Below are 19,095 nucleotides of genomic sequence, written 5' to 3'. Positions count from 1 at the left end.
ACTTGGAATTAGTGAAGTCAGAGCACTCAAGACATTTTCGGATGAGGAAGAAAATAAGGGAGAATCTCATAAAGACAGAATAGAATAGAATAGAATAGAATAGAATAGAATAGAATAGAATAGAATAGAATAGAATAGAATAGAATAGAATAGAATAGATACAATTACAATTACTGTAGGCAAGGTGCGGTGAAAGAGTCTTAAATGTTAAAATTAACCTGAAGATGGAAAATTCAGAATCGATCAAAAGAAATGCTTTTTCATATAGTTTTGTCGTAAAGTTATATGATTAATTAACACAAGATGTAAGAGCTATGAACTCAGTTTTCAAAGAGATCTAGAAAAAGTCATGGGAGATACTATAAATTTATCATAGCTACTGGTTAAGATGGCTGTAAAGTATTGTCAACATACTTCTTCATAGTATTGGCTAGGCCAGGGGTAGGCAACCTTGGCTCTTTTATGACTCGTGGACTCCCAGAATTCCTGAGCCAGCCATGCTGAGGGGAAAGGGAGAGGTTTCCAAGCTGAGCCATGCTGGCTCAGGAATTCTGGGAGTTGAAGTCCATGAGTCATAAAAGAGCCAAGGTTACCTACCCCTAGGCTAGGCGATATAAGCAAAAGGGAGCTGTGGTGGTGCAGTGGTTAGAATGCAGTACTGCAGCTAGTTCTGCTGACTGCCGGCTTCCAGCAGTTCTGCAGTTTGATTCTCACCTTCTCAAGCTTGACTGAACCTTCCATCCTTCCAAGGTCGGTAAAATGATACCAAGATTGTTTGGGGGTGAGTGGACAATATGCTGACTCTGTAAACTGCTTAGAGAGGGCTGGCAAGCAATGTGAAGCGGTATATAAATCTAAGTGCTAGTGCTATTGCTATTCACATGCTGCCTAATACCTTCTCACAAATACATGGTTAGACTATGTGGGACCAGAATGCTAGATTAGCTGGACTTTTTATCTGAAACTGTATTCAGTACTATAAGTGCTTCCTTGCTGATGACTCATAATTAACACTTAAGAAATTGCACCAATTTGAACCATTGCACTACTAAGAAAATGCAGGTTTTTTGTTTTTTTTAAGAAAATGTCCTTGTTTATAGCTATACGATTGTACCATTATAGAATGTGTTGTGGATGAGACTCACTAAGAAAGATCTAGCAATCATAGGTCACATCTTATTTTTGCCAGCCAGCTTACATTATTTCAAGCTGCAGATTGTACATGACAGCATATGAGTGAGTAGCTGTTGGAATAAAGAAACTGTTGATGCTCCCCAGAAATACAAATGCCACCTCATTCTCTTATGTCTAAGCATATTATTTGCATAGAACAAAGTCTATGAATTTAATACTGTGAATATCATAGGCCCGCCTTACAAAGCAACAACTATTTGCAGTTTTACTAGTTGAAAATTAGCAGGATTTGAAGGAAGGAAGGAGGGAATGGGAAAGAAATTCTAAGTAAAAAAGGACTGTTTGGCACCGTTCTGCTTTCACTTACTGCGTCTTAGATTATATCTATTTGTAATTATTGGTCCGTGTCGGCTGTTTCAGATGTGGAAGCTATCATTTGATATTGAAATTGCCAAGTCAATGATTTGGAGGTGTGAATTGAGCTTCAATAGAAAAAGAAGCATGACTCTTGAAAAACTCATCAGTGTAGTACATCGAAGTTTTGAAAAAGCCATCTGCTTTTTATTTACTATTTCAAATGAAACATTGCCATCAAAATTACTTTGGCATCTACAATTATGGCAACAATGATTTGAGAGTTGTGTTAATTTCAGAGTACAATACCCTAATAGGAATTCAAATTAGCCGTAGCCTGCAGTTTATCTGATTTTCGGCTTTAGCTCTCAGCGATTACTTATGTGTCTGCTTTAATGTTTTAATGTACAGGATTGGATGGAGTCTTTCCTAGCCCTGGCATATCTTCCCTTAATAAATATTGGATACCCGAGTTTCATAAAATCAAACTTCAGGATGCAGCCAGGATTATCAGTTTTTAATCTACAATGTAATCCTAGAACTTCTAGGAGATATAGATGGGGAGCTAGAGAAGGTTTTTTCCCCCTTGCATTTGGTCTGCTTGAAGTGTTTCCCCAGGAAGAAAAATGAAAATTTTTCTCCTTCATAAGACAGTTCAGAACAGCTTGGTATATGAGGATTTGAGCAGACATATTTAAAAGGAAGAGAAATTTTAACCCTGCTGTAACTGTGTTTCACCTAAATCAGTATTGAAAGGAAGAGTCTTGCGACTTTTTGTCTTTTCTAGTTTGTTTTGTAGTGATAGGATTCTAAAGGTATGTTATTGTATTTTGCTAAATTCCTAGAAATCATCAGGGACCACGTAGTTTTCCAGTGTACAAGTAGTTCTTGATGTACAACTATTCATTTTGTGACCGTTCTAGGTTACAACGGCATTGAAAAAAGTGACTTGTGACTGGTCCTTGGACTTACAACCATCGCAGTATCCCCATGGTCACATGAACAAAATTTGGGCACTTGGCACCTGGATTTACAACAGTTGCAGTGTCCCAGGGTCATTTGATCGTCATTTCTGACATTCCCAGCCAGCTTCCGACAAGGAAAGTTAATGGGGGAAAGTAGATTCACTTAACAACTGCAGTGATTCATTTAATAAACATGGCAAAAAGGTCATAAAATTGCACACAACTCACTTTATTGCCTTGCTTAGCAACAGAAATTTTGTTTCCAGTTGTGGTTGTAGACTACTTGTGATCTACACTTTTAAATATTTCTGTAGACAGCAAATGGTTCTTGTGACCTGTGGTTTTACCCACTTCATATAAGCCAGGATTTTTCAAAAATTGGCAACTTTAAGATTTGTAGACATCAACTCCCAGAATTCCCCAGCCAGCATGCAAGTGATAACACTTAATACACAGTCTTTCACATTGATGTGAAAAATATAGGAATTGAATTGTCTTTTTAAAGTAAACTTTTTGGTTTTAAGAATTTATTTTAAAAATAAAATACTTTGGTTTTAGATATTTTTATTAGAATATATGCTTTGTATTACTAGATTTCGCTCTTGAATTTTCCCTTGTAAATCAAAGTTTTAAACATAAACAATTAACTTTTTTATCCTTACAAGCTTCTGTCAGATTTGCCCCTTTTCATGTTTGTCCTTCATGTTTTCCCAAAAAATATGGTCACTGTAAATATAGACCATTGCTTTCCTCTAATATCCTATGTACACCAAGCTTCACACACACATATTTTTAAACTAAAACTTTAGGCTACATTTTAAGAGATATCTTCACAAATCAACATGCAGAAAGAACATTATAGGCAAGGATGCAATAAGTTATTTCCATATTTATATAATATGAAAATGTTTAGTGAGGAATGTCACTGTTCAAATATTCCATCATTTGAAAGTTTTTTAAATATGGGTTTTGAGGAATGAAAATAGTTTGTGATGGGGTAAGGAAACTTTTTGATTGGTGGACTCACTTGGGATTTTAAGAATGCTTTGCGCACCCTCACATAAGAGCAGGTGTAGGGAGGTTTCCTGCTTTACAAAATGACTGCCAGTTGTGGATATTTTCATTTTTTCAGAAGGCAGGACTTTATTCGCCTTCACCCACAATAACCATGATAAATTTTCTTGAGAACATACTAACTTCTCATCTACTTGTATTTAACTAAAAGGATCTAAAATATTAAAGTAAAATAAACCAGTGGATTGATGCCCAGATTAATCAAGACTGCAAAGGATTTGGTGGCCAGAGGCATTGTGTTGCTTACGATATTCCTAACTGAAGTGTAAAAGAGCTTAAATAACACAGGAAAATATATTTTCAGCAGAGACTCTGTTGTATGTTGGACATCTAACTGCAGCCTGCAACATTGGAACTTTTGAACATACTCTTAGCTGTTGAGGATAGTAAAAATACATTTCCTCATGCCATTTTACAACTAAGCGGTTATGATAACAAATAGCCCGAGGAGTCAGGATTCTTTTTTCTTTTCCCAAGCCTGGAACAACTATAGATTGCTCTTGATCTTTATTCCTGTTAAACAAGAAAATATTCAGCTACTTATATATTTTAGTTACTATCACTTGAGCAACTCTTTTTCCAGGAAGCAAGGCCAGGTTTAAACATGATAAAACTTTTTTCTTCAGCTATTTCATTTCATCTTGTAAACAGAATCTTGTAGAAGTTGAACATTCTTTTTCTTTAATCTTTAAAATCATTTAATCATTAAAAATGTCAACATGCTTTACCATTTTGCTATGCAGGTAGTTGGATTGTATGTTGTTGTTTTTTTTTTATAATAGGAAAACAGACAGACATGCGTAATCCCAAACACACATCTCTCTATTTGGAATGATAACACTTTCTTTGGATTCTATCATTTTGATTCTTCTGAAAATATAAACGGCCCTGAAGGCTGGAATTCCATTCAGGAGAAAAGCATATTAAATGTTTGCAAATGGGATTTATTTTTGAATAAAGGTACCTTAATATAAATGCTTTAGATTAAGCTCTAAAACATACAAAGTAGACATAGTGCAAGAAGAACATCAGGAGAAGGTTAATAGAGTCAGGTAATTGGTTTTTTCATCTGACACAGATCTCTAATGTTCTAGTGACGTTCTTACCTCTGATGCTTTTAACCAAAATTGAAAATGATGGTGAGAATCTCTGCTTATATTTGGCTTTTTGAAGATAACAAAGCTGTGGTACAGATTTTAGGAGAATTCAGTATGGCAAAGGCTTCCTTTAGCATCTTGACAAGAACATTATTCTTTTTGGACATAATTTGCATTTTATAATTTCTAAGTATTCTATATAAATTATCACTTCAAACACTTTTTGTGGATATTGCTGTAACTAAATTAAGCAAAAGATACCTCAGTTTTAATGTCACAGGGATGTGTTATTTGTTACTTCAAACAAGCTAATATGCAGAGAAAAATGTTAATTATAGGGTTTGGAAACTTGCTGGTCATTAAGGAGTAATGGTCAGAAGAACAGGTTTTACTTCCTAAGGGCAGGGACTTTGATTACCCCAATCAGGAGATTTAAAGAAAGGCAACATTGATTTGTTAATATTTATTAATCCAATTACTTATACTTGGGAACATGAGAGAACTACTGGAGTTTATTACAATGAATAACGTTTCAGTTAATTGGGGCTAACTGATTCCATAGGTTCTTCAGTGGCACTTAAGAACAACTAGCTTTCTTTGAATCTGAGATGTAAATGTTATATTTTAGACTTCAATGGCTGAGACTGAAAAAAAAGTTAAAATAGAAGAATTCTGTTTATTTATTTGCCAAATTTATATGGCCGCCTATCTCACACAAAGGGATACAATAAAACCAACAATTAAAAATGTTCTACAAACCAATTAAAACAATAAATATGGATAAAATAAGATTATAAAGGGGAAAATATTATATAAAATATACCCAACATGAGACTCCCTATTGCGAAGAGATCTCCTGGCTTCCCTGAACCATATTTTGAGGGCTTTCTGGAAGGTCTAAGTTTGGGGCTAACCTCACCACCAGAAGGATGATGGGCTGAAAAGTCCATCTCCTAAGTCCGGGGAGATGGAATTCTTTTGCAGATGGGACTTGCAGTATGTCCCTCTAGCCAGACCTGATGGGTGGGCTAGATGCAATCAGGAAGTCTATCCCCCAAATAAGCCAGCCCGTGCCTGTAGAATTTTAAAAGTTAAAACCAGCACCAAGAATTGGTCATGGAAGCAAACTGGTCACCAAGATAGTTGATGGAGCAGAAGTGTAACTGCCTCATTCTCATTAGGTGAAGCTTCCAGAACCCTAAAATCAATGGTAGCCCCATATAGAATATTTGAAAGGTTATAATCAGTACATATGAATTCTTTTCTACTTCTAAAAATATGTTAAAATTAATTCAACACTGAATAAAATCCTGTGATCTTTTGACTATTAGTTTTCTTTATGGCGTACTTTAAAGGAGCTCTGATGTCTCTAGACATGATGGAATGGGCTGTATCATCTCCAACAAAGCAAATGGCTTGCTTATGCTTATGTTGGAATCCAGCACATCTGGAAGTTGCTGTATTAAAGTAGTAAACTGTCTTATAGGACATAATTAAAATTTACATTGCTAGAATGAACCTTAATGGAAATGTCATTTCTGACCATTTATTTTTATTTCCTATATTTTGTCTATGGAGGCAGTTTATCTAATGTCACCAAAGTCACATTAAACAGCTCACCCTATGCCTCATGCACTGTTTCAACCTTAATGTGATGTAACCTTGTGGTTGTGAAAGTCATGTGCACATCTTTCCATTCCCTTTTGAGTGACAGGATGCTCAGTCTGGTGGGCAAAAGTTCAAGTAAAAGTCATTTCATTAAGAAGTCGGTTCAAATGTATTATTATCTTGTTTTGATTGATAAATAAAAATAATTAAAAAAATAAAATGGAATTTCCCTAAAATTGGAAGTCATCTTTATATATGGAAGAATGCACAGGGCAGTTTGAAAAGTTAGCAGAAATGTTCTGTATTCACTGTATTTGGAATATTTACAGTATTTAGTTTGGGAATATTAGGATGGAGTTGGGTTCAAGCTATGTCACATAAATTGTTTTTGTAAAACAAAGTAAAGGTAAGTTAAGAATTTTGTGACACTAGACTAATTTTCTGATGAACATTATGATAGAAGCATAAACTGAAAATGTTTCTGATTGCTAGGAGAAGGATTCACATTCAAGTAGATAAAACAAGTTTAATGGTGAAGCAAGGATACAGATTAATATGGTGGAAAATGTTTTGGGATTGCTTTCCTCTACAGAAAAGAAAATGTTTTGGGATTGCTGTTTTCTCGCTAGTGAAAGCAACACCAAATAAAGAAGTCTTCCATAATTCTCTATTAATTTGCAAGCTAGGGCATCCAAAGAATGTTTTAAAATTGGTTTAATAGCCTTGTTCATAATCTATTGAAATTGTCTATTTCAGAAAAAAAGGGAAAATTAATCTAACAAATACCTTCCTTGACTTCCTTCAACCATGTAATGCTACTTTTTTCTCATTTGCAACCTAGGTTTGAGATTAAATCTTTTTTAAAAATGAAAGCTAGGGATTTGCTATTGATTTGAGTTTGAACATAAACTGAAACTATGATTAGCTAAAGTTTTACTCATAATACAATAAAAATACAATATGTGTCAGGCAACAGACTGCATACATACTTCTATTGAACTGATATCTATTTGGAGACTTTTTATTAAAAAATAACATCACAATAGAATTAGCTGTTAATTTTTAATTCTTAGTCCATGTTCTCAGGATTTAACTGAAGAAGACAAAATTAAGGTTTTCAGCATTGGATTGCATTGTGAATCCACCAGTGCTTCTTTGTAATAATTCTGAAGCAAGGTTTGCAAGTTGGAGAAGTCTGTACATGCCTGTACTTATTCCATTTTTTCCCTTCCTTCCTTTCGCTAATTTGTGCTGTGCATATAAGCCCAAACATTCACTGCCCCTGTTACAATCTGTAACAAGGGTAGACAAAACATTTTAACGGACTCGGATTAAATAAGGACAATGTTAAACCATGCACTGACTTTCAGTATGAGATAACCTGTAATATAATTCCTAGTCCATATATACTAGTAAAGTTATGCTGAAATCAAACTACGACAATAACAGTAACAGAAAGTCTTGTAGGATCTTACAAATAGCAATTTATGCCATAATAAATTGGTCGCTGCCAATTTATTTTTTTGTTTTTGCTGCTACTCCTCATTCCACAGATGTGAATAAGCTGTGGCTGTGGAGATGTTGAATGATAGCTCTGTGGAGATGTTGAATGATAGGTTAACAGCCAAGGGGATGTATTTGAAGTTAGTTTTGATAATTCTGATGCTACGTAGATGTCAGCCTGTCATCTTTCTGTTCATTCTGTTCATGAGTATATATTTTTTTACTTTTTGAACATGTAAATAGGGAATATAGAATAACAGAGTTGGAAGGTACCTTGGAGGTCATCTAGTCCAACCCCCTCCATGAGCAAGGAGAAGTTATATCAATCTCTTGAAAGCCTCCAGTGATAGGGCACCCACAACTTCTGAAGGCCAGGTATTCCACTGGTTGATTGTTCTCACTGTTAGGAAATTTCTCCTGAATTCTAGGTTGCTTCTCTCCTTGATTACAGTACTTTCCATCCATTGGTTCTTGTCTTGCCTTACCAACTAAGTCTTCCTGAAGATTCAAAATCACTTCATTTTTTGGGGATAGCCTTGTTTAAATTTCAAACTGATCACATAATTAGGCAGTTTAGATAAAGTTTTATTTAAACATTTTATTTTTCTTAATGAAAAAGAACTTGCTGCTTCTGTTTGACTTCATAATGACCATTTGTTTATATGGCAATAACAATCTGTTGTTGGTAAAAATTGCAGCTTCTGTTTTCCAGCTTGGATCAATTTATATGGAGAGAGTGAAATGGATATACAAGTAGTTCTCAACTTACAACCACAATTAAGCCCAACATTTTTGTTGCTAAGGGAAACAGTTAAGTGAATTTTGCCCCATTTTACGACCTTCCTTGCCACAGTTTTTTAAGTGAATCATTGCAGTTGTTAAGTTAGTAAAACGGTTTTTAAGTGAACCTGTCTTCCCCATTGACTTTGCTTATCAGAAGTCACAAAAGAAGATCACATGATCCTGGGACACTGCGACTGCCATAAATATCAGCCAGTTGCCAAGCGTCTGAATGGAGACACTACAAAGGTCGTAAGTGTGAAAACTGGTCATAAGTCCTCCTTTTCAGTGCCATTGTAGATGAGATGAGATAACCTTTATTGTCATTTTTACTGTGGACACGACGACACATATAAAAAATGAAATTTAGTTGCCCACTCTCAAAGTGAACGCATACATGACACACACTTAAACATACTATATGCAACATACTGTATGTATAGACCTACACTCCTACATATACATAACATATGAATATTAAACAATGTCCATCTTGAATATATAATGGAAGGAGAAAGCTTGAAAGTTCACAAGGTTTATACTTTATGGAACGAAACTGTGGCTGAATCTGGATGTTCTGCTTCAGATACCACGGAGCCTCCTCTCTGAAGGTAACAAGGAAATCAGATCGTGAAGAGGATGTGTAGTGTCCCAGACAATTTTACCGACCCTGCACAAACAACGCTTCTGTGCTATGTCCTGGATGGGAGGGAGGGAACTGCCAATGATCTTTTCAGCCATCCTCACCACTCTCTGCACCACCTTCCTGTAGCTTATAATCCAGTTCAGATTTGCCTTCACTTGCTCTTCTTCTGTTTGAAATTTCAATAAACGTTTATACTTTCTAGCAATTACATGTTCACCATTTGTGCACAATTCTGGTTTAAACTCAGTTTTACAATGGTCAGAACCATAAATTATTTTGTCTATTTTAAATTAATAATTGGAAATAAGAGAACTTTGACACTATGTTCCTCTTCTACTTATTATTTTTTGAATTAATTTTATATTTCCCTTGACAGAAATCTAGTATCTTACAGTAAGTTAGCTTTTCTGTTTACCTATTATTTCTTGTCTATAAAATGCTTCTTGTTCTGAGAGCCACAAAGGTGTTTTTAGACAAAACTTGGATTTGTATTTATTTCATATTCTCAACATGGTACGTCTAACATAATGATTTTTAAAATCCACATTAACCTTGGCTTTATCACAAATACCCATGCCATAAAAATTCTCAGGTCATGTCCTTTTAACTCAAAAAGCCTTCTGTTTCTCAGCAACATCCATCCTCCTTTATCAAAATCAAACAAAAATTGCAAAAAATGCAATTTCAAATCCTCCTCTTTCCTTTGCATCTAGTAACCCTTTATATTTAACTTGTGGTTTTTTCCACTAACACGCAAATTGATAGATAGATAGATAGATAGATAGATAGATAGATAGATAGATAGATAGATAGATAGATAGAGATAGAGATCCATATATATATATATATATATATATATATATATATATATATATATATATATATATATACACATACATACATATACATACGTACGTACATACGTATATACATACATACATATATTGGGGTAATATCTTCATCTTTTCTTTATGCATCTTGAAACCTGCTAATACACCACCTTCTTTTAATTTGCTCATTAATATTTCAATTTCATTTAAAGTATTGTCCAGAATCAACACTAAGTCATCTACAAAAACCATTAACTTACAAAGTTTTGATTTAATCCCACAATCCTCTCATCTTGTTCTGTATCTATTCAGTATTTGAAGAACCAGAATAAATAAGCGGAGACAGTGGGCATTCCTGTCTTGTTTCTTTTTGTATCACACAGGGTTTTGTTATATGCCCACTAACAATTATTTTTGCTTTCTGTGAAATATAGAAATATATTTACCTGTTTTATAAAGTTCTGTACAAAATTCATTTCTTCCCGAACTTTGAACAATTCAATCGCGAAAGGCATTCTCTGCATCACGGCTTGTTGGTCATTGTATTGCTCCAAGTATTCCACAATATCCAAATTTCTAATATTATCCTTTAACTGTATTTTAGATTTTTAAAAACCCTCATGAATAAATTCTTGCAAAATTATTTTCAGTCTATCAGAAAGAATAATTGTGAACAACTTGTAGTCATTATTCAATAATGATATTGGCCTATACTTTCCTGTTAAAGTCAAATCTTATCCCTCTTTAGATAGATAGTATAATATATGTCTCTGGCTTCTTTCCAATTCTCTGGCAATTTTCTTCCCTATAGGATAGACTTTATCATGTTTTGTAAAGGTTGTAAAAGTTCATCCTCAAAACATTTCTTAATCCATATGTCCAGGCACCTTTCCTGGTTTAATCTTTTTTTATGGCTTCAGAAATTTCCATTATTATTATTATTATTATTATTATTATTATTATTATTATCATCATCATAATCATCATCATCATCATCATCATCATTATTATGGATCATCGCACAGTCAGCCAGATGTTCAGACTGGATTTGGCATTTTGTCTACTATCGAGTCCTTACCCAGGACCTGGGATAGGCAGATGTGGATGTTTGATGGTATTACAGATATCGTCACAGGATGGAAGCAGTTCCTAGTAAGGCCGCCTTTTGCAATTGACTAATAGCGAATTTGTCAATGCCAATTGTGTTCAAGTGGTGCTCCAGTTGTTTTGGGATTGCACCCAAGGAGCCTATCACTATTGGTACTACCCTTGCTTGCTTTTGCCACAGTCTGTAAGCTCGTCCTAACTATAGGCAACTGATCCCAAGAATTAGGAACGATGCAGGATTCAACAGAGTTTCAGACTTTATTATGTTGCTCAGTTGAAGAGAAAGTCAGCCCTGGGAAACCTCCCACTCCGGCGTATTAAATAAGCCCCGCCACCACACCCATGGTGTACGCCCCAATTACCAGTCACCACTCCACCCTCGCCACACCCTCATGTCTGTCAGACCCAGCATCCCCGTTAATTCAATTCAAGCGGTTAAGCAGTTAATTCAGCTCAATCCTCTTTAGACGCGCGTTGCATGTAGAATATCGTTAACTGGGCGTCGGCAGCCTATCACAGTTGTTCCTCTAACGCACGGCAGCCCAAATCCGTCTTTAGGCGCGCGCCGCAGGCGAGACGTCATCAGCTGAGCGTCGGCATCTCTAGCGCCGCCCATCTGCCTCGCCGCATCGCCGAGCCTTCTCCGCAGCGTCACCGCCTGCTTAGTCAAGGTTCTTTTACACTGGGTCTGACATTCGGCCCCCCCTCACCACGGGGTCCCCTAGAACAGAATATTACAGGTTAAAGCATCGTTTAGTTAATGATATTTACATATCATCTAACCCCCCCCTCTCTCATTCGGTTTCGGTTTATGTGGCCATAGTTTATGGTATTTTCGGAGCAGCCCCGGAGCGAAAACCTTTTTACTCTGCACCCACGAAGCATCGGATAGGGGATATCCTTTCCATACTATCAGGTAGTATATTTTGCCCCCCCGCCATCGTGAGTCCACGACATCCTGTATCTCATACTGTCCCGGAGCGATAGGTCCAGGAGGATCTGTATGAGTACTCCTCTCTATCGGTTTCAACAGACTCACGTGGAAAACCGGATGTATTCTACCAAGGAAGGCCGGCAGTTGGAGTTGTACTGTGACAGGATTAATGATTCGTATTATGCGAAATGGACCCACGTATTTCGGCGCCAACTTCTTGCAGGGTACCTGTAACTTAAGGTATTTGGTCGAGAGATATACCTGATCACCTATTCGGAACCGGGTTGACATTCTACGGCCTTTATCTGCTTGTTCCTTGGCTGTTTGTCCCGCCTGTATCAGCGCTTTCTTTACTGTATGCCATACTTGGTTAGCACGGGACATCCAGTTCCCTGGCTTCTTGGCCAGGGATGCCAGTGATTCACAACCTGGTACGGGATTTAGATCGTAGCCATATACCACCTGAAAGGGGGTTAAGCCGGTACTTTTATGCACTGCATTGTTGTAAGCTAGTTCGGCAAAGGGTATATATTCCATCCAATCCGTATGTTGATGAGAGACATAGCAACGTAGGTATCGTGACACTGCCGCATTGGCCCGTTCCGCTGCCCCGTTGGTACATGGATGGTATGCCGAGCTCAATCCTTGAGTAGTTCCAATACAGGCCAGAAATCGACGCCAGAATCGAGCTGTGAATTGAACCCCGCGGTCTGATATAACCCGTCGAGGAGCTCCATGTATACGATAAACGTGCTGTACAAATAGCTTCGCTAGTTGCGCTGCAGACGGCAGCCCCTTGCAGGGTATAAAATGGGCCTGTTTCGAAAACAAGTCTATCACCGTCCATATGACAGTGTAACCTTTTACGTTAGGTAACTCCACCAGGAAGTCCATGCCAATGTCTTGCCATGGTCGTATCGGATCAGACACTGACTGTAACAATCCCATTGGCTTTTTAGGTATTACTTTCGCCTGGGCACAAACTTTACAGTCCTTTACATATGTTTCAATGTCTTTTCTTAAACTTGGCCACCAAAATTGCCTTCTTGCTAGATGTAGCGTTTTCACAAAACCAAAGTGACCTGCTACTTTGGAATCATGACATTGATGGTATACCCGGTTGCGTACTTCCTGAGGTATATACAATTTATCGCCATACCAGGCCAAGCCATTACGATGGGTCAATATCCCTGGATTCGCTGATAGCCAAGGATCGGTTACTAAAGCTGCCTTTATTTCTTCCTCAAAGGTTGCTAACTTTGTACACACATCTGCCTTTTCGGACTCCCCATTACACTGAGGTATGACAGCCTGGATCACCTGTTCCCGTTTGCTGTCATATTGGGGCATTCGGGAGAGTGCGTCCGCTAGGAAGTTCTTTCCACCCGGAACAACTTTTAAATTGAATTTGAAGCGTTGAAAGTACTGCGCCCATCGGACGTGTTTAGGCGCTAATTTCCTTGGTGTTTGAAGCACTGTTAAGTTTTGATGATCTGTCCAGACCTCGAAGGGATGTTGAGCCCCTTCCAACAGATGGCGCCAAGTGGATAATGCCCATTTCACTGCAAATGCTTCTTTTTCCCACACCGCCCAGCGTCGTTCCGTTTCAGTGAATTTTTTGGACGTGTAGGCACACGGTTGTAGTATATTCTTCTCACTACGTTGCAATAGAATGGCACCAACGGCTACGTCGCTAGCGTCCGCTTGTACGATGAAGGGCTTGTCCGGGTCAGGATGTGCCAATAACGGCCCCTGCGCAAACAGGCTTTTTAATGTCTCAAAGGCCTGTTGGCAGGCCATAGTCCATTCCAGCGGTTGTTTTGGTCGGGGTTTACCAGTATTGTGTTTGGTACGTAACAACTGAGTCAATGGTAGGGCCACATCAGCAAAGGATGGTATAAACTGACGATAAAAATTAGCGAACCCCAGAAACTGTTGTAATTGGCAACGAGTCCTTGGGGCTTGCCATTCCAGTACACTGCGTATCTTATTGGGATCCATTTCTATTCCCATCGCCGAAACCCGGAATCCCAAGTAATCAATACGGTCTTTGTGGAATTCACATTTTGACACTTTACAGTATAGTTTGGAATCTAGTAATTTTTTCAACACCGTTCGAACTAATTGTATGTGGTCCTCCATTGTACTTGAGTATATAAGTATATCATCTAAGTATACTAGTACACCCCTATAAAGATGGTCATGCAAGACTTCGTTTATTAACTGCATGAACACAGCCGGGGCTCCCTGTAGACCAAAAGGCATCACCTTGAACTGATAACTCCCTAAGGGACAGTTAAAAGTGGTCTTCCACTCATCTCCTTCCCGTATTCGTATTCTATAATATGCCTCCCGAAGATCTAATTTTGTGAAAATCTTGCCAGTAGCCAAATGGGCAAGGAGGTCTTTCATGAGAGGCAACGGGTAAATGGGTTCTATACATACCGCGTTCAGTCCTCTGAAATCTACACATAGCCGCAGTCCTCCGTCCTTTTTTTCATGGAATATTACGGGTGCTGCTATTTTAGAGCGAGCCGGCTCTATAAAACCCCTAGCCAGGTTTTTATCGATATACTCCCTCATTTCCTTTAGCTCAGTGAATGTCATGGGGTACATTCTGGGCTTAGGCAACTTTGTCCCGGGAATGAGTTCGATGGCGCAATCCGTTACCCTATGGGGTGGTAGAGTATCGCATTCATGTTCGCTAAAGACTGCTGCCAGGTCGTTGTAGACTGACGGGTATCCGGGTCCGTCCCCTTCCGGTATTGGGTCTACAGCACCCAGCCCTTTATCTCCACCGTAATCAGGTGTGGGTGGTGGCTGAGGACCCACGGGCAACCGCAATCGTCGAGACCCATCCTCCCACCAGATGATTGGTGTCCATTTATCCAACCAGGCCAAACCAAGAATGAGAGGTTCGGTCATGGAAGGGACCACGACGAATCGGATAACCTCCCAATGACCACCTACATCCATCCTGATTGGTTCGGTCACCAACGTGGTTGGAGCTCCCCCTAGCAGTGAACCATCCACTTGCTCAAACCGAATTGGGGATTTTAGCCGAGTGACCCTGATCCCCATCTGTTGTACTACCTCCCTATTAATTAAACATCGGGTACATCCGGTATCAAGCAATGCCTGAAAGGACCTTGCTTCCCCAGTGATTGGGCTCGTAAGAGTTACTGGAATGGTGAATGGGGCGATTGGTTCACTCACCATTGAATCTTCTATAGGGTCGTCTTCTTCGTATTTCTGTAACATGGGGGAATGATCATCGGAAGCCGGCTGTATCGGTGTCTGTCCCGCTTGGTGGGCTATCCGGGACTTCTCCATCATTTTCTGCGGTGTGGAACCTGGCTTGCCGATCGCTGTTGGTGTCCCTAGTACTGCCGGTAGTCCGCACTCTGCTGCTCGGTGTCCTGGTCGGTTACAGCGGAAACACCTAAAAGTTGTCTTTGAGCGCATTGCATCCGGTGTGGCCTGGACCATATGGCCTGTGAGTGGGTCCTGGCCCCGGCGGGATGGTAGTTTGTTGTCACGTCCACCGGTATGCTCCCTCAACCCGATGTCCAGTTCCATTGCAGCTTTAAACCAATCGGACAGACGCCCCCCTATCCCTCTCACTATACATGCCCGGCGTATCTCGTTATCCAAGCCATTCCGAAAGTGGTGGACCATTAAACGATCCGGCCACGATCGCAGTCTCCCCGCTAATTTCTGGAACTCACGGATGTATTCTTTTGCCGGTCTCCCTCTTTGTCGCAGGCCCACTAGTTGGGCCTCCGCCCACTGTAAGCGGGTTGGATCTTCAAACCTAGTTCTTAACGCATCCAGGAAGAGCCCCACATCAGCTAGTTCTCTGGCCTGGTCGCTATAAAGATCAGCTGCCCATGCAGCCGCCTCTCCCTGCAGGCTCGACGTAACTGCGACCACCATCGACCAATTGGATGAATACAAGGTGGAATAGCGGTCTAGATGGTTCAGTACATGACTGAGAAAGACTGCCAGGCGATCTGGGTCCCCATCAAATGTAAGCGTTATAGGGGGAGGGTTCCACACCATATTCTGAGGCCATGGAGGTGGCACCTGTCCCCCATACCGACCAGCCGCCGGGGATGGTCTAGGGCGAGTCCCTGCTCCTCCCCCCGTGGGTCCTGCGCCCATGTCATCTGGGTCTGCCGGCCTGCTCCCTAGTCCCCTCACCCCCATTCCATAACGTGTATGCTCCGGTCCCACCTGCCTTGTGGTAGGTTCCCGCAGCGTGAACTGGTCGTCCGGGTGCAGGTTAAGTTCTGTGCTGGACAACCGGAATTGAGAGGTGTAGGGTCGGCTCTCCTTGCCAGGGCTATGTATAGTAGGGGGGTATATACGTTCCCCAAACTGGTCTCTAAGGACATCCAGCGTGTACTGCCCCGGGGCTGTGGAGCAGCTCCATTCCTCCTCATGATTTCCAGTGACCCGGCGTTCCCTCCAACCGGTAAAGCTTGGCGCCAACCGCCGTCCACGACCATCCTCGGGGAGCCCCAGCGGTGGGCTAAACCACCATTCGCCCCCCGTATCCACTGGACGTTGCTGTCGGGTGTTTGGAGCCTCAACTACGGGGGCACATATTTTCTCCTTCCGTCGAACCACCGTTGGCTCCTCCCCCGTGTCGTTCACCGCCAGGCCCTCCAGCTGTTCACCGGACTCCTCCGAGTCTTCGGCCATGACAGGGTCCTCTCCCTGCGTTCCCTCTGCCATAGCCCCTTGTTCCTGGCGAGTACCAGGTGTTAGAATAATTAATGTAACTAGGATGAGGGCTGACTTAATGTAAGCTCGTCCTAACTATAGGCAACTGATCCCAAGAATTAGGAACGATGCAGGATTCAACAGAGTTTCAGACTTTATTATGTTGCTCAGTTGAAGAGAAAGTCAGCCCTGGGAAACCTCCCACTCCGGCGTATTAAATAAGCCCCGCCACCACACCCATAGTGTACGCCCCAATTACCAGTCACCACTCCACCCTCGCCACACCCTCATGTCTGTCAGACCCAGCATCCCCGTTAATTCAATTCAAGCGGTTAAGCAGTTAATTCAGCTCAATCCTCTTTAGACGCGCGTTGCATGTAGAATATCGTTAACTGGGCGTCGGCAGCCTATCACAGTTGTTCCTCTAACGCACGGCAGCCCAAATCCGTCTTTAGGCGCGCGCCGCAGGCGAGACGTCATCAGCTGAGCGTCGGCATCTCTAGCGCCGCCCATCTGCCTCGCCGCATCGCCGAGCCTTCTCCGCAGCGTCACCGCCTGCTTAGTCAAGGTTCTTTTACACTGGGTCTGACACAGTCTTTCTATTTCTATTTGTAGGTCTTTGTATTTTGTTATCTTCTCCAGTTCTTTCTCTTCTATTCTGTTGTCTCCAGGCACTGCCACGTCCACTATCCAGACTTTTTTGTCTTTCTTATCGACAATTGTTAAGTCTGGGGTGTTATGTTGCAGGTGCTTGTCTGTTTGAATTCTGAAGTCCCAGAGCAGTTTAATTTTATCATTTTCTATGACTTTCTCTATTTTATGATCCCACCAGTTTTTGCTTACAGGCAAATGATATTTTTTGCAGATCTTCCAATGCACCATTGTTGCTACTTTGTCATGCCGCTGCTTGTAGTCAGTCTGTGCAATCTTCTTGCAACAGCTTACCAGGTGGTCCACTGTTTCTTCAGCTTCTTTGCATAGGCGGCACTTACTGTCTGTTGCTGTCTTCTCAATTTTGACTTTATATGCATTTGTCCTTAAGGCTTGGTCTTGTGCAGCCAGAATTAGTCCCTCGGTCTCTTCAATTTTCCTGCTCTTAGCCATTGCCAGGTCTTGTTATTATCTGCTTTCCCAGCTATTTTTTTAATGTACTGGCCATGTAGTGCTTTGTCTTCCCATGCCTCTATTCTGTTCTTCATTTGGTCTTTCTTATAGGCCAGTTTGATCTCTCCAATAGTTAGTAAGCCTTCCTGATATACTAATTTCAGTGCATCTTCATCAATGTTCTTCAGATATTCTTCCAAAGCCATTTTTTCTTCTTCAACCATCTGATGTACTTGTAGCATTCCACACCCACCTATTAGCCTTGGTAGATAAAGTCTACTGCATGGATGAAGGGCATGATTCATTGTCATTATTTTTCTGGTCTTCCTATCCGTTGCTTTTAGTTCTGCTTGAGTCCAGTCCACTATTCCAGCTGTGTACCTAATGACTGGAATTGCCCAGGTGTTGATTGCCTTTATGGTATTTCCTCCATTGAGTTTGGACTTTAAGATCTTCTTCACTCTTTTGATGTATTCACCTCTAATCTTTTTCTTGACTTCAGTGTGCTTGATGTTGTCAGCTTGAAGGATACCCAAGTATTTGTAGTAATCTTCCTCATCCAGACTCTTAATGTTATTTTCGTGGGGCATCTTGATTCCTTCAGTTTTCACTACTTTTCCTTGTTTGATAGTAAGTGTGGAACATTTGTCCAAGCCAAACTCCATAACAATATCTTGGCTATATATACGGACAGTGTTGAGCAGCGATTCTATTTCAGATGATGTTTTTCCATATAGCTTCAGATCATCCATGTAATTATTACTATTATTATTATTATCATTATTATTATTGTAGGTCTCTGCTTCTCTGTAATCCTGAGTAAATTTTATTTCTTTAAATATTCATCTATTTTCTATAAAGATGTCATTTCCTTTATACAGTGGGAATAATATTCAATAATGAAATGCTTTTTGTATGGCTGTGTTGTCCATTGATAGAGTATCTCTGTCTTGTAATTTCAATATCCTATTTTCCTTTTTGTAATTTATATACTACCCATTTTCCTGGTTTATTTGCAAACTTATTTTTTATTTTTTTAAAATGTATAAGCTATTTATTATAATTTATGTATGCATATTTATATATTAAAGGTATTTAAATTTTACAAAAATAGGTACACATTACTGTTCCAGAAGGTTCCTCTGTATAAAAATAAATTGTTAATTGTAATTAACTATTATTATTTCTAGTCTACTAAAATTAAACCTAATATTCCACAATTATTTGGATG

General features: G+C 39.8%; 1 protein-coding gene across 5 annotated transcripts in view; it reads left to right on the top strand.

Moving 5' to 3' along the window:
- The window catches only part of PPARG (peroxisome proliferator activated receptor gamma), an 83,013-nt gene that overhangs the window by 3,785 nt on the left and 60,133 nt on the right, over window positions 1-19,095 (top strand). The window lies entirely within an intron of this gene.

This window comes from Crotalus tigris, unplaced genomic scaffold, assembly GCF_016545835.1.
Source record: "Crotalus tigris isolate CLP2741 ecotype Arizona unplaced genomic scaffold, ASM1654583v1 scf7180000017781.746583, whole genome shotgun sequence".
NCBI lineage: Eukaryota > Metazoa > Chordata > Lepidosauria > Squamata > Viperidae > Crotalus > Crotalus tigris.
The sequence above is the reverse complement of the archived record's forward strand: the minus strand, read 5'-3'. Positions and strand labels throughout refer to the sequence as shown.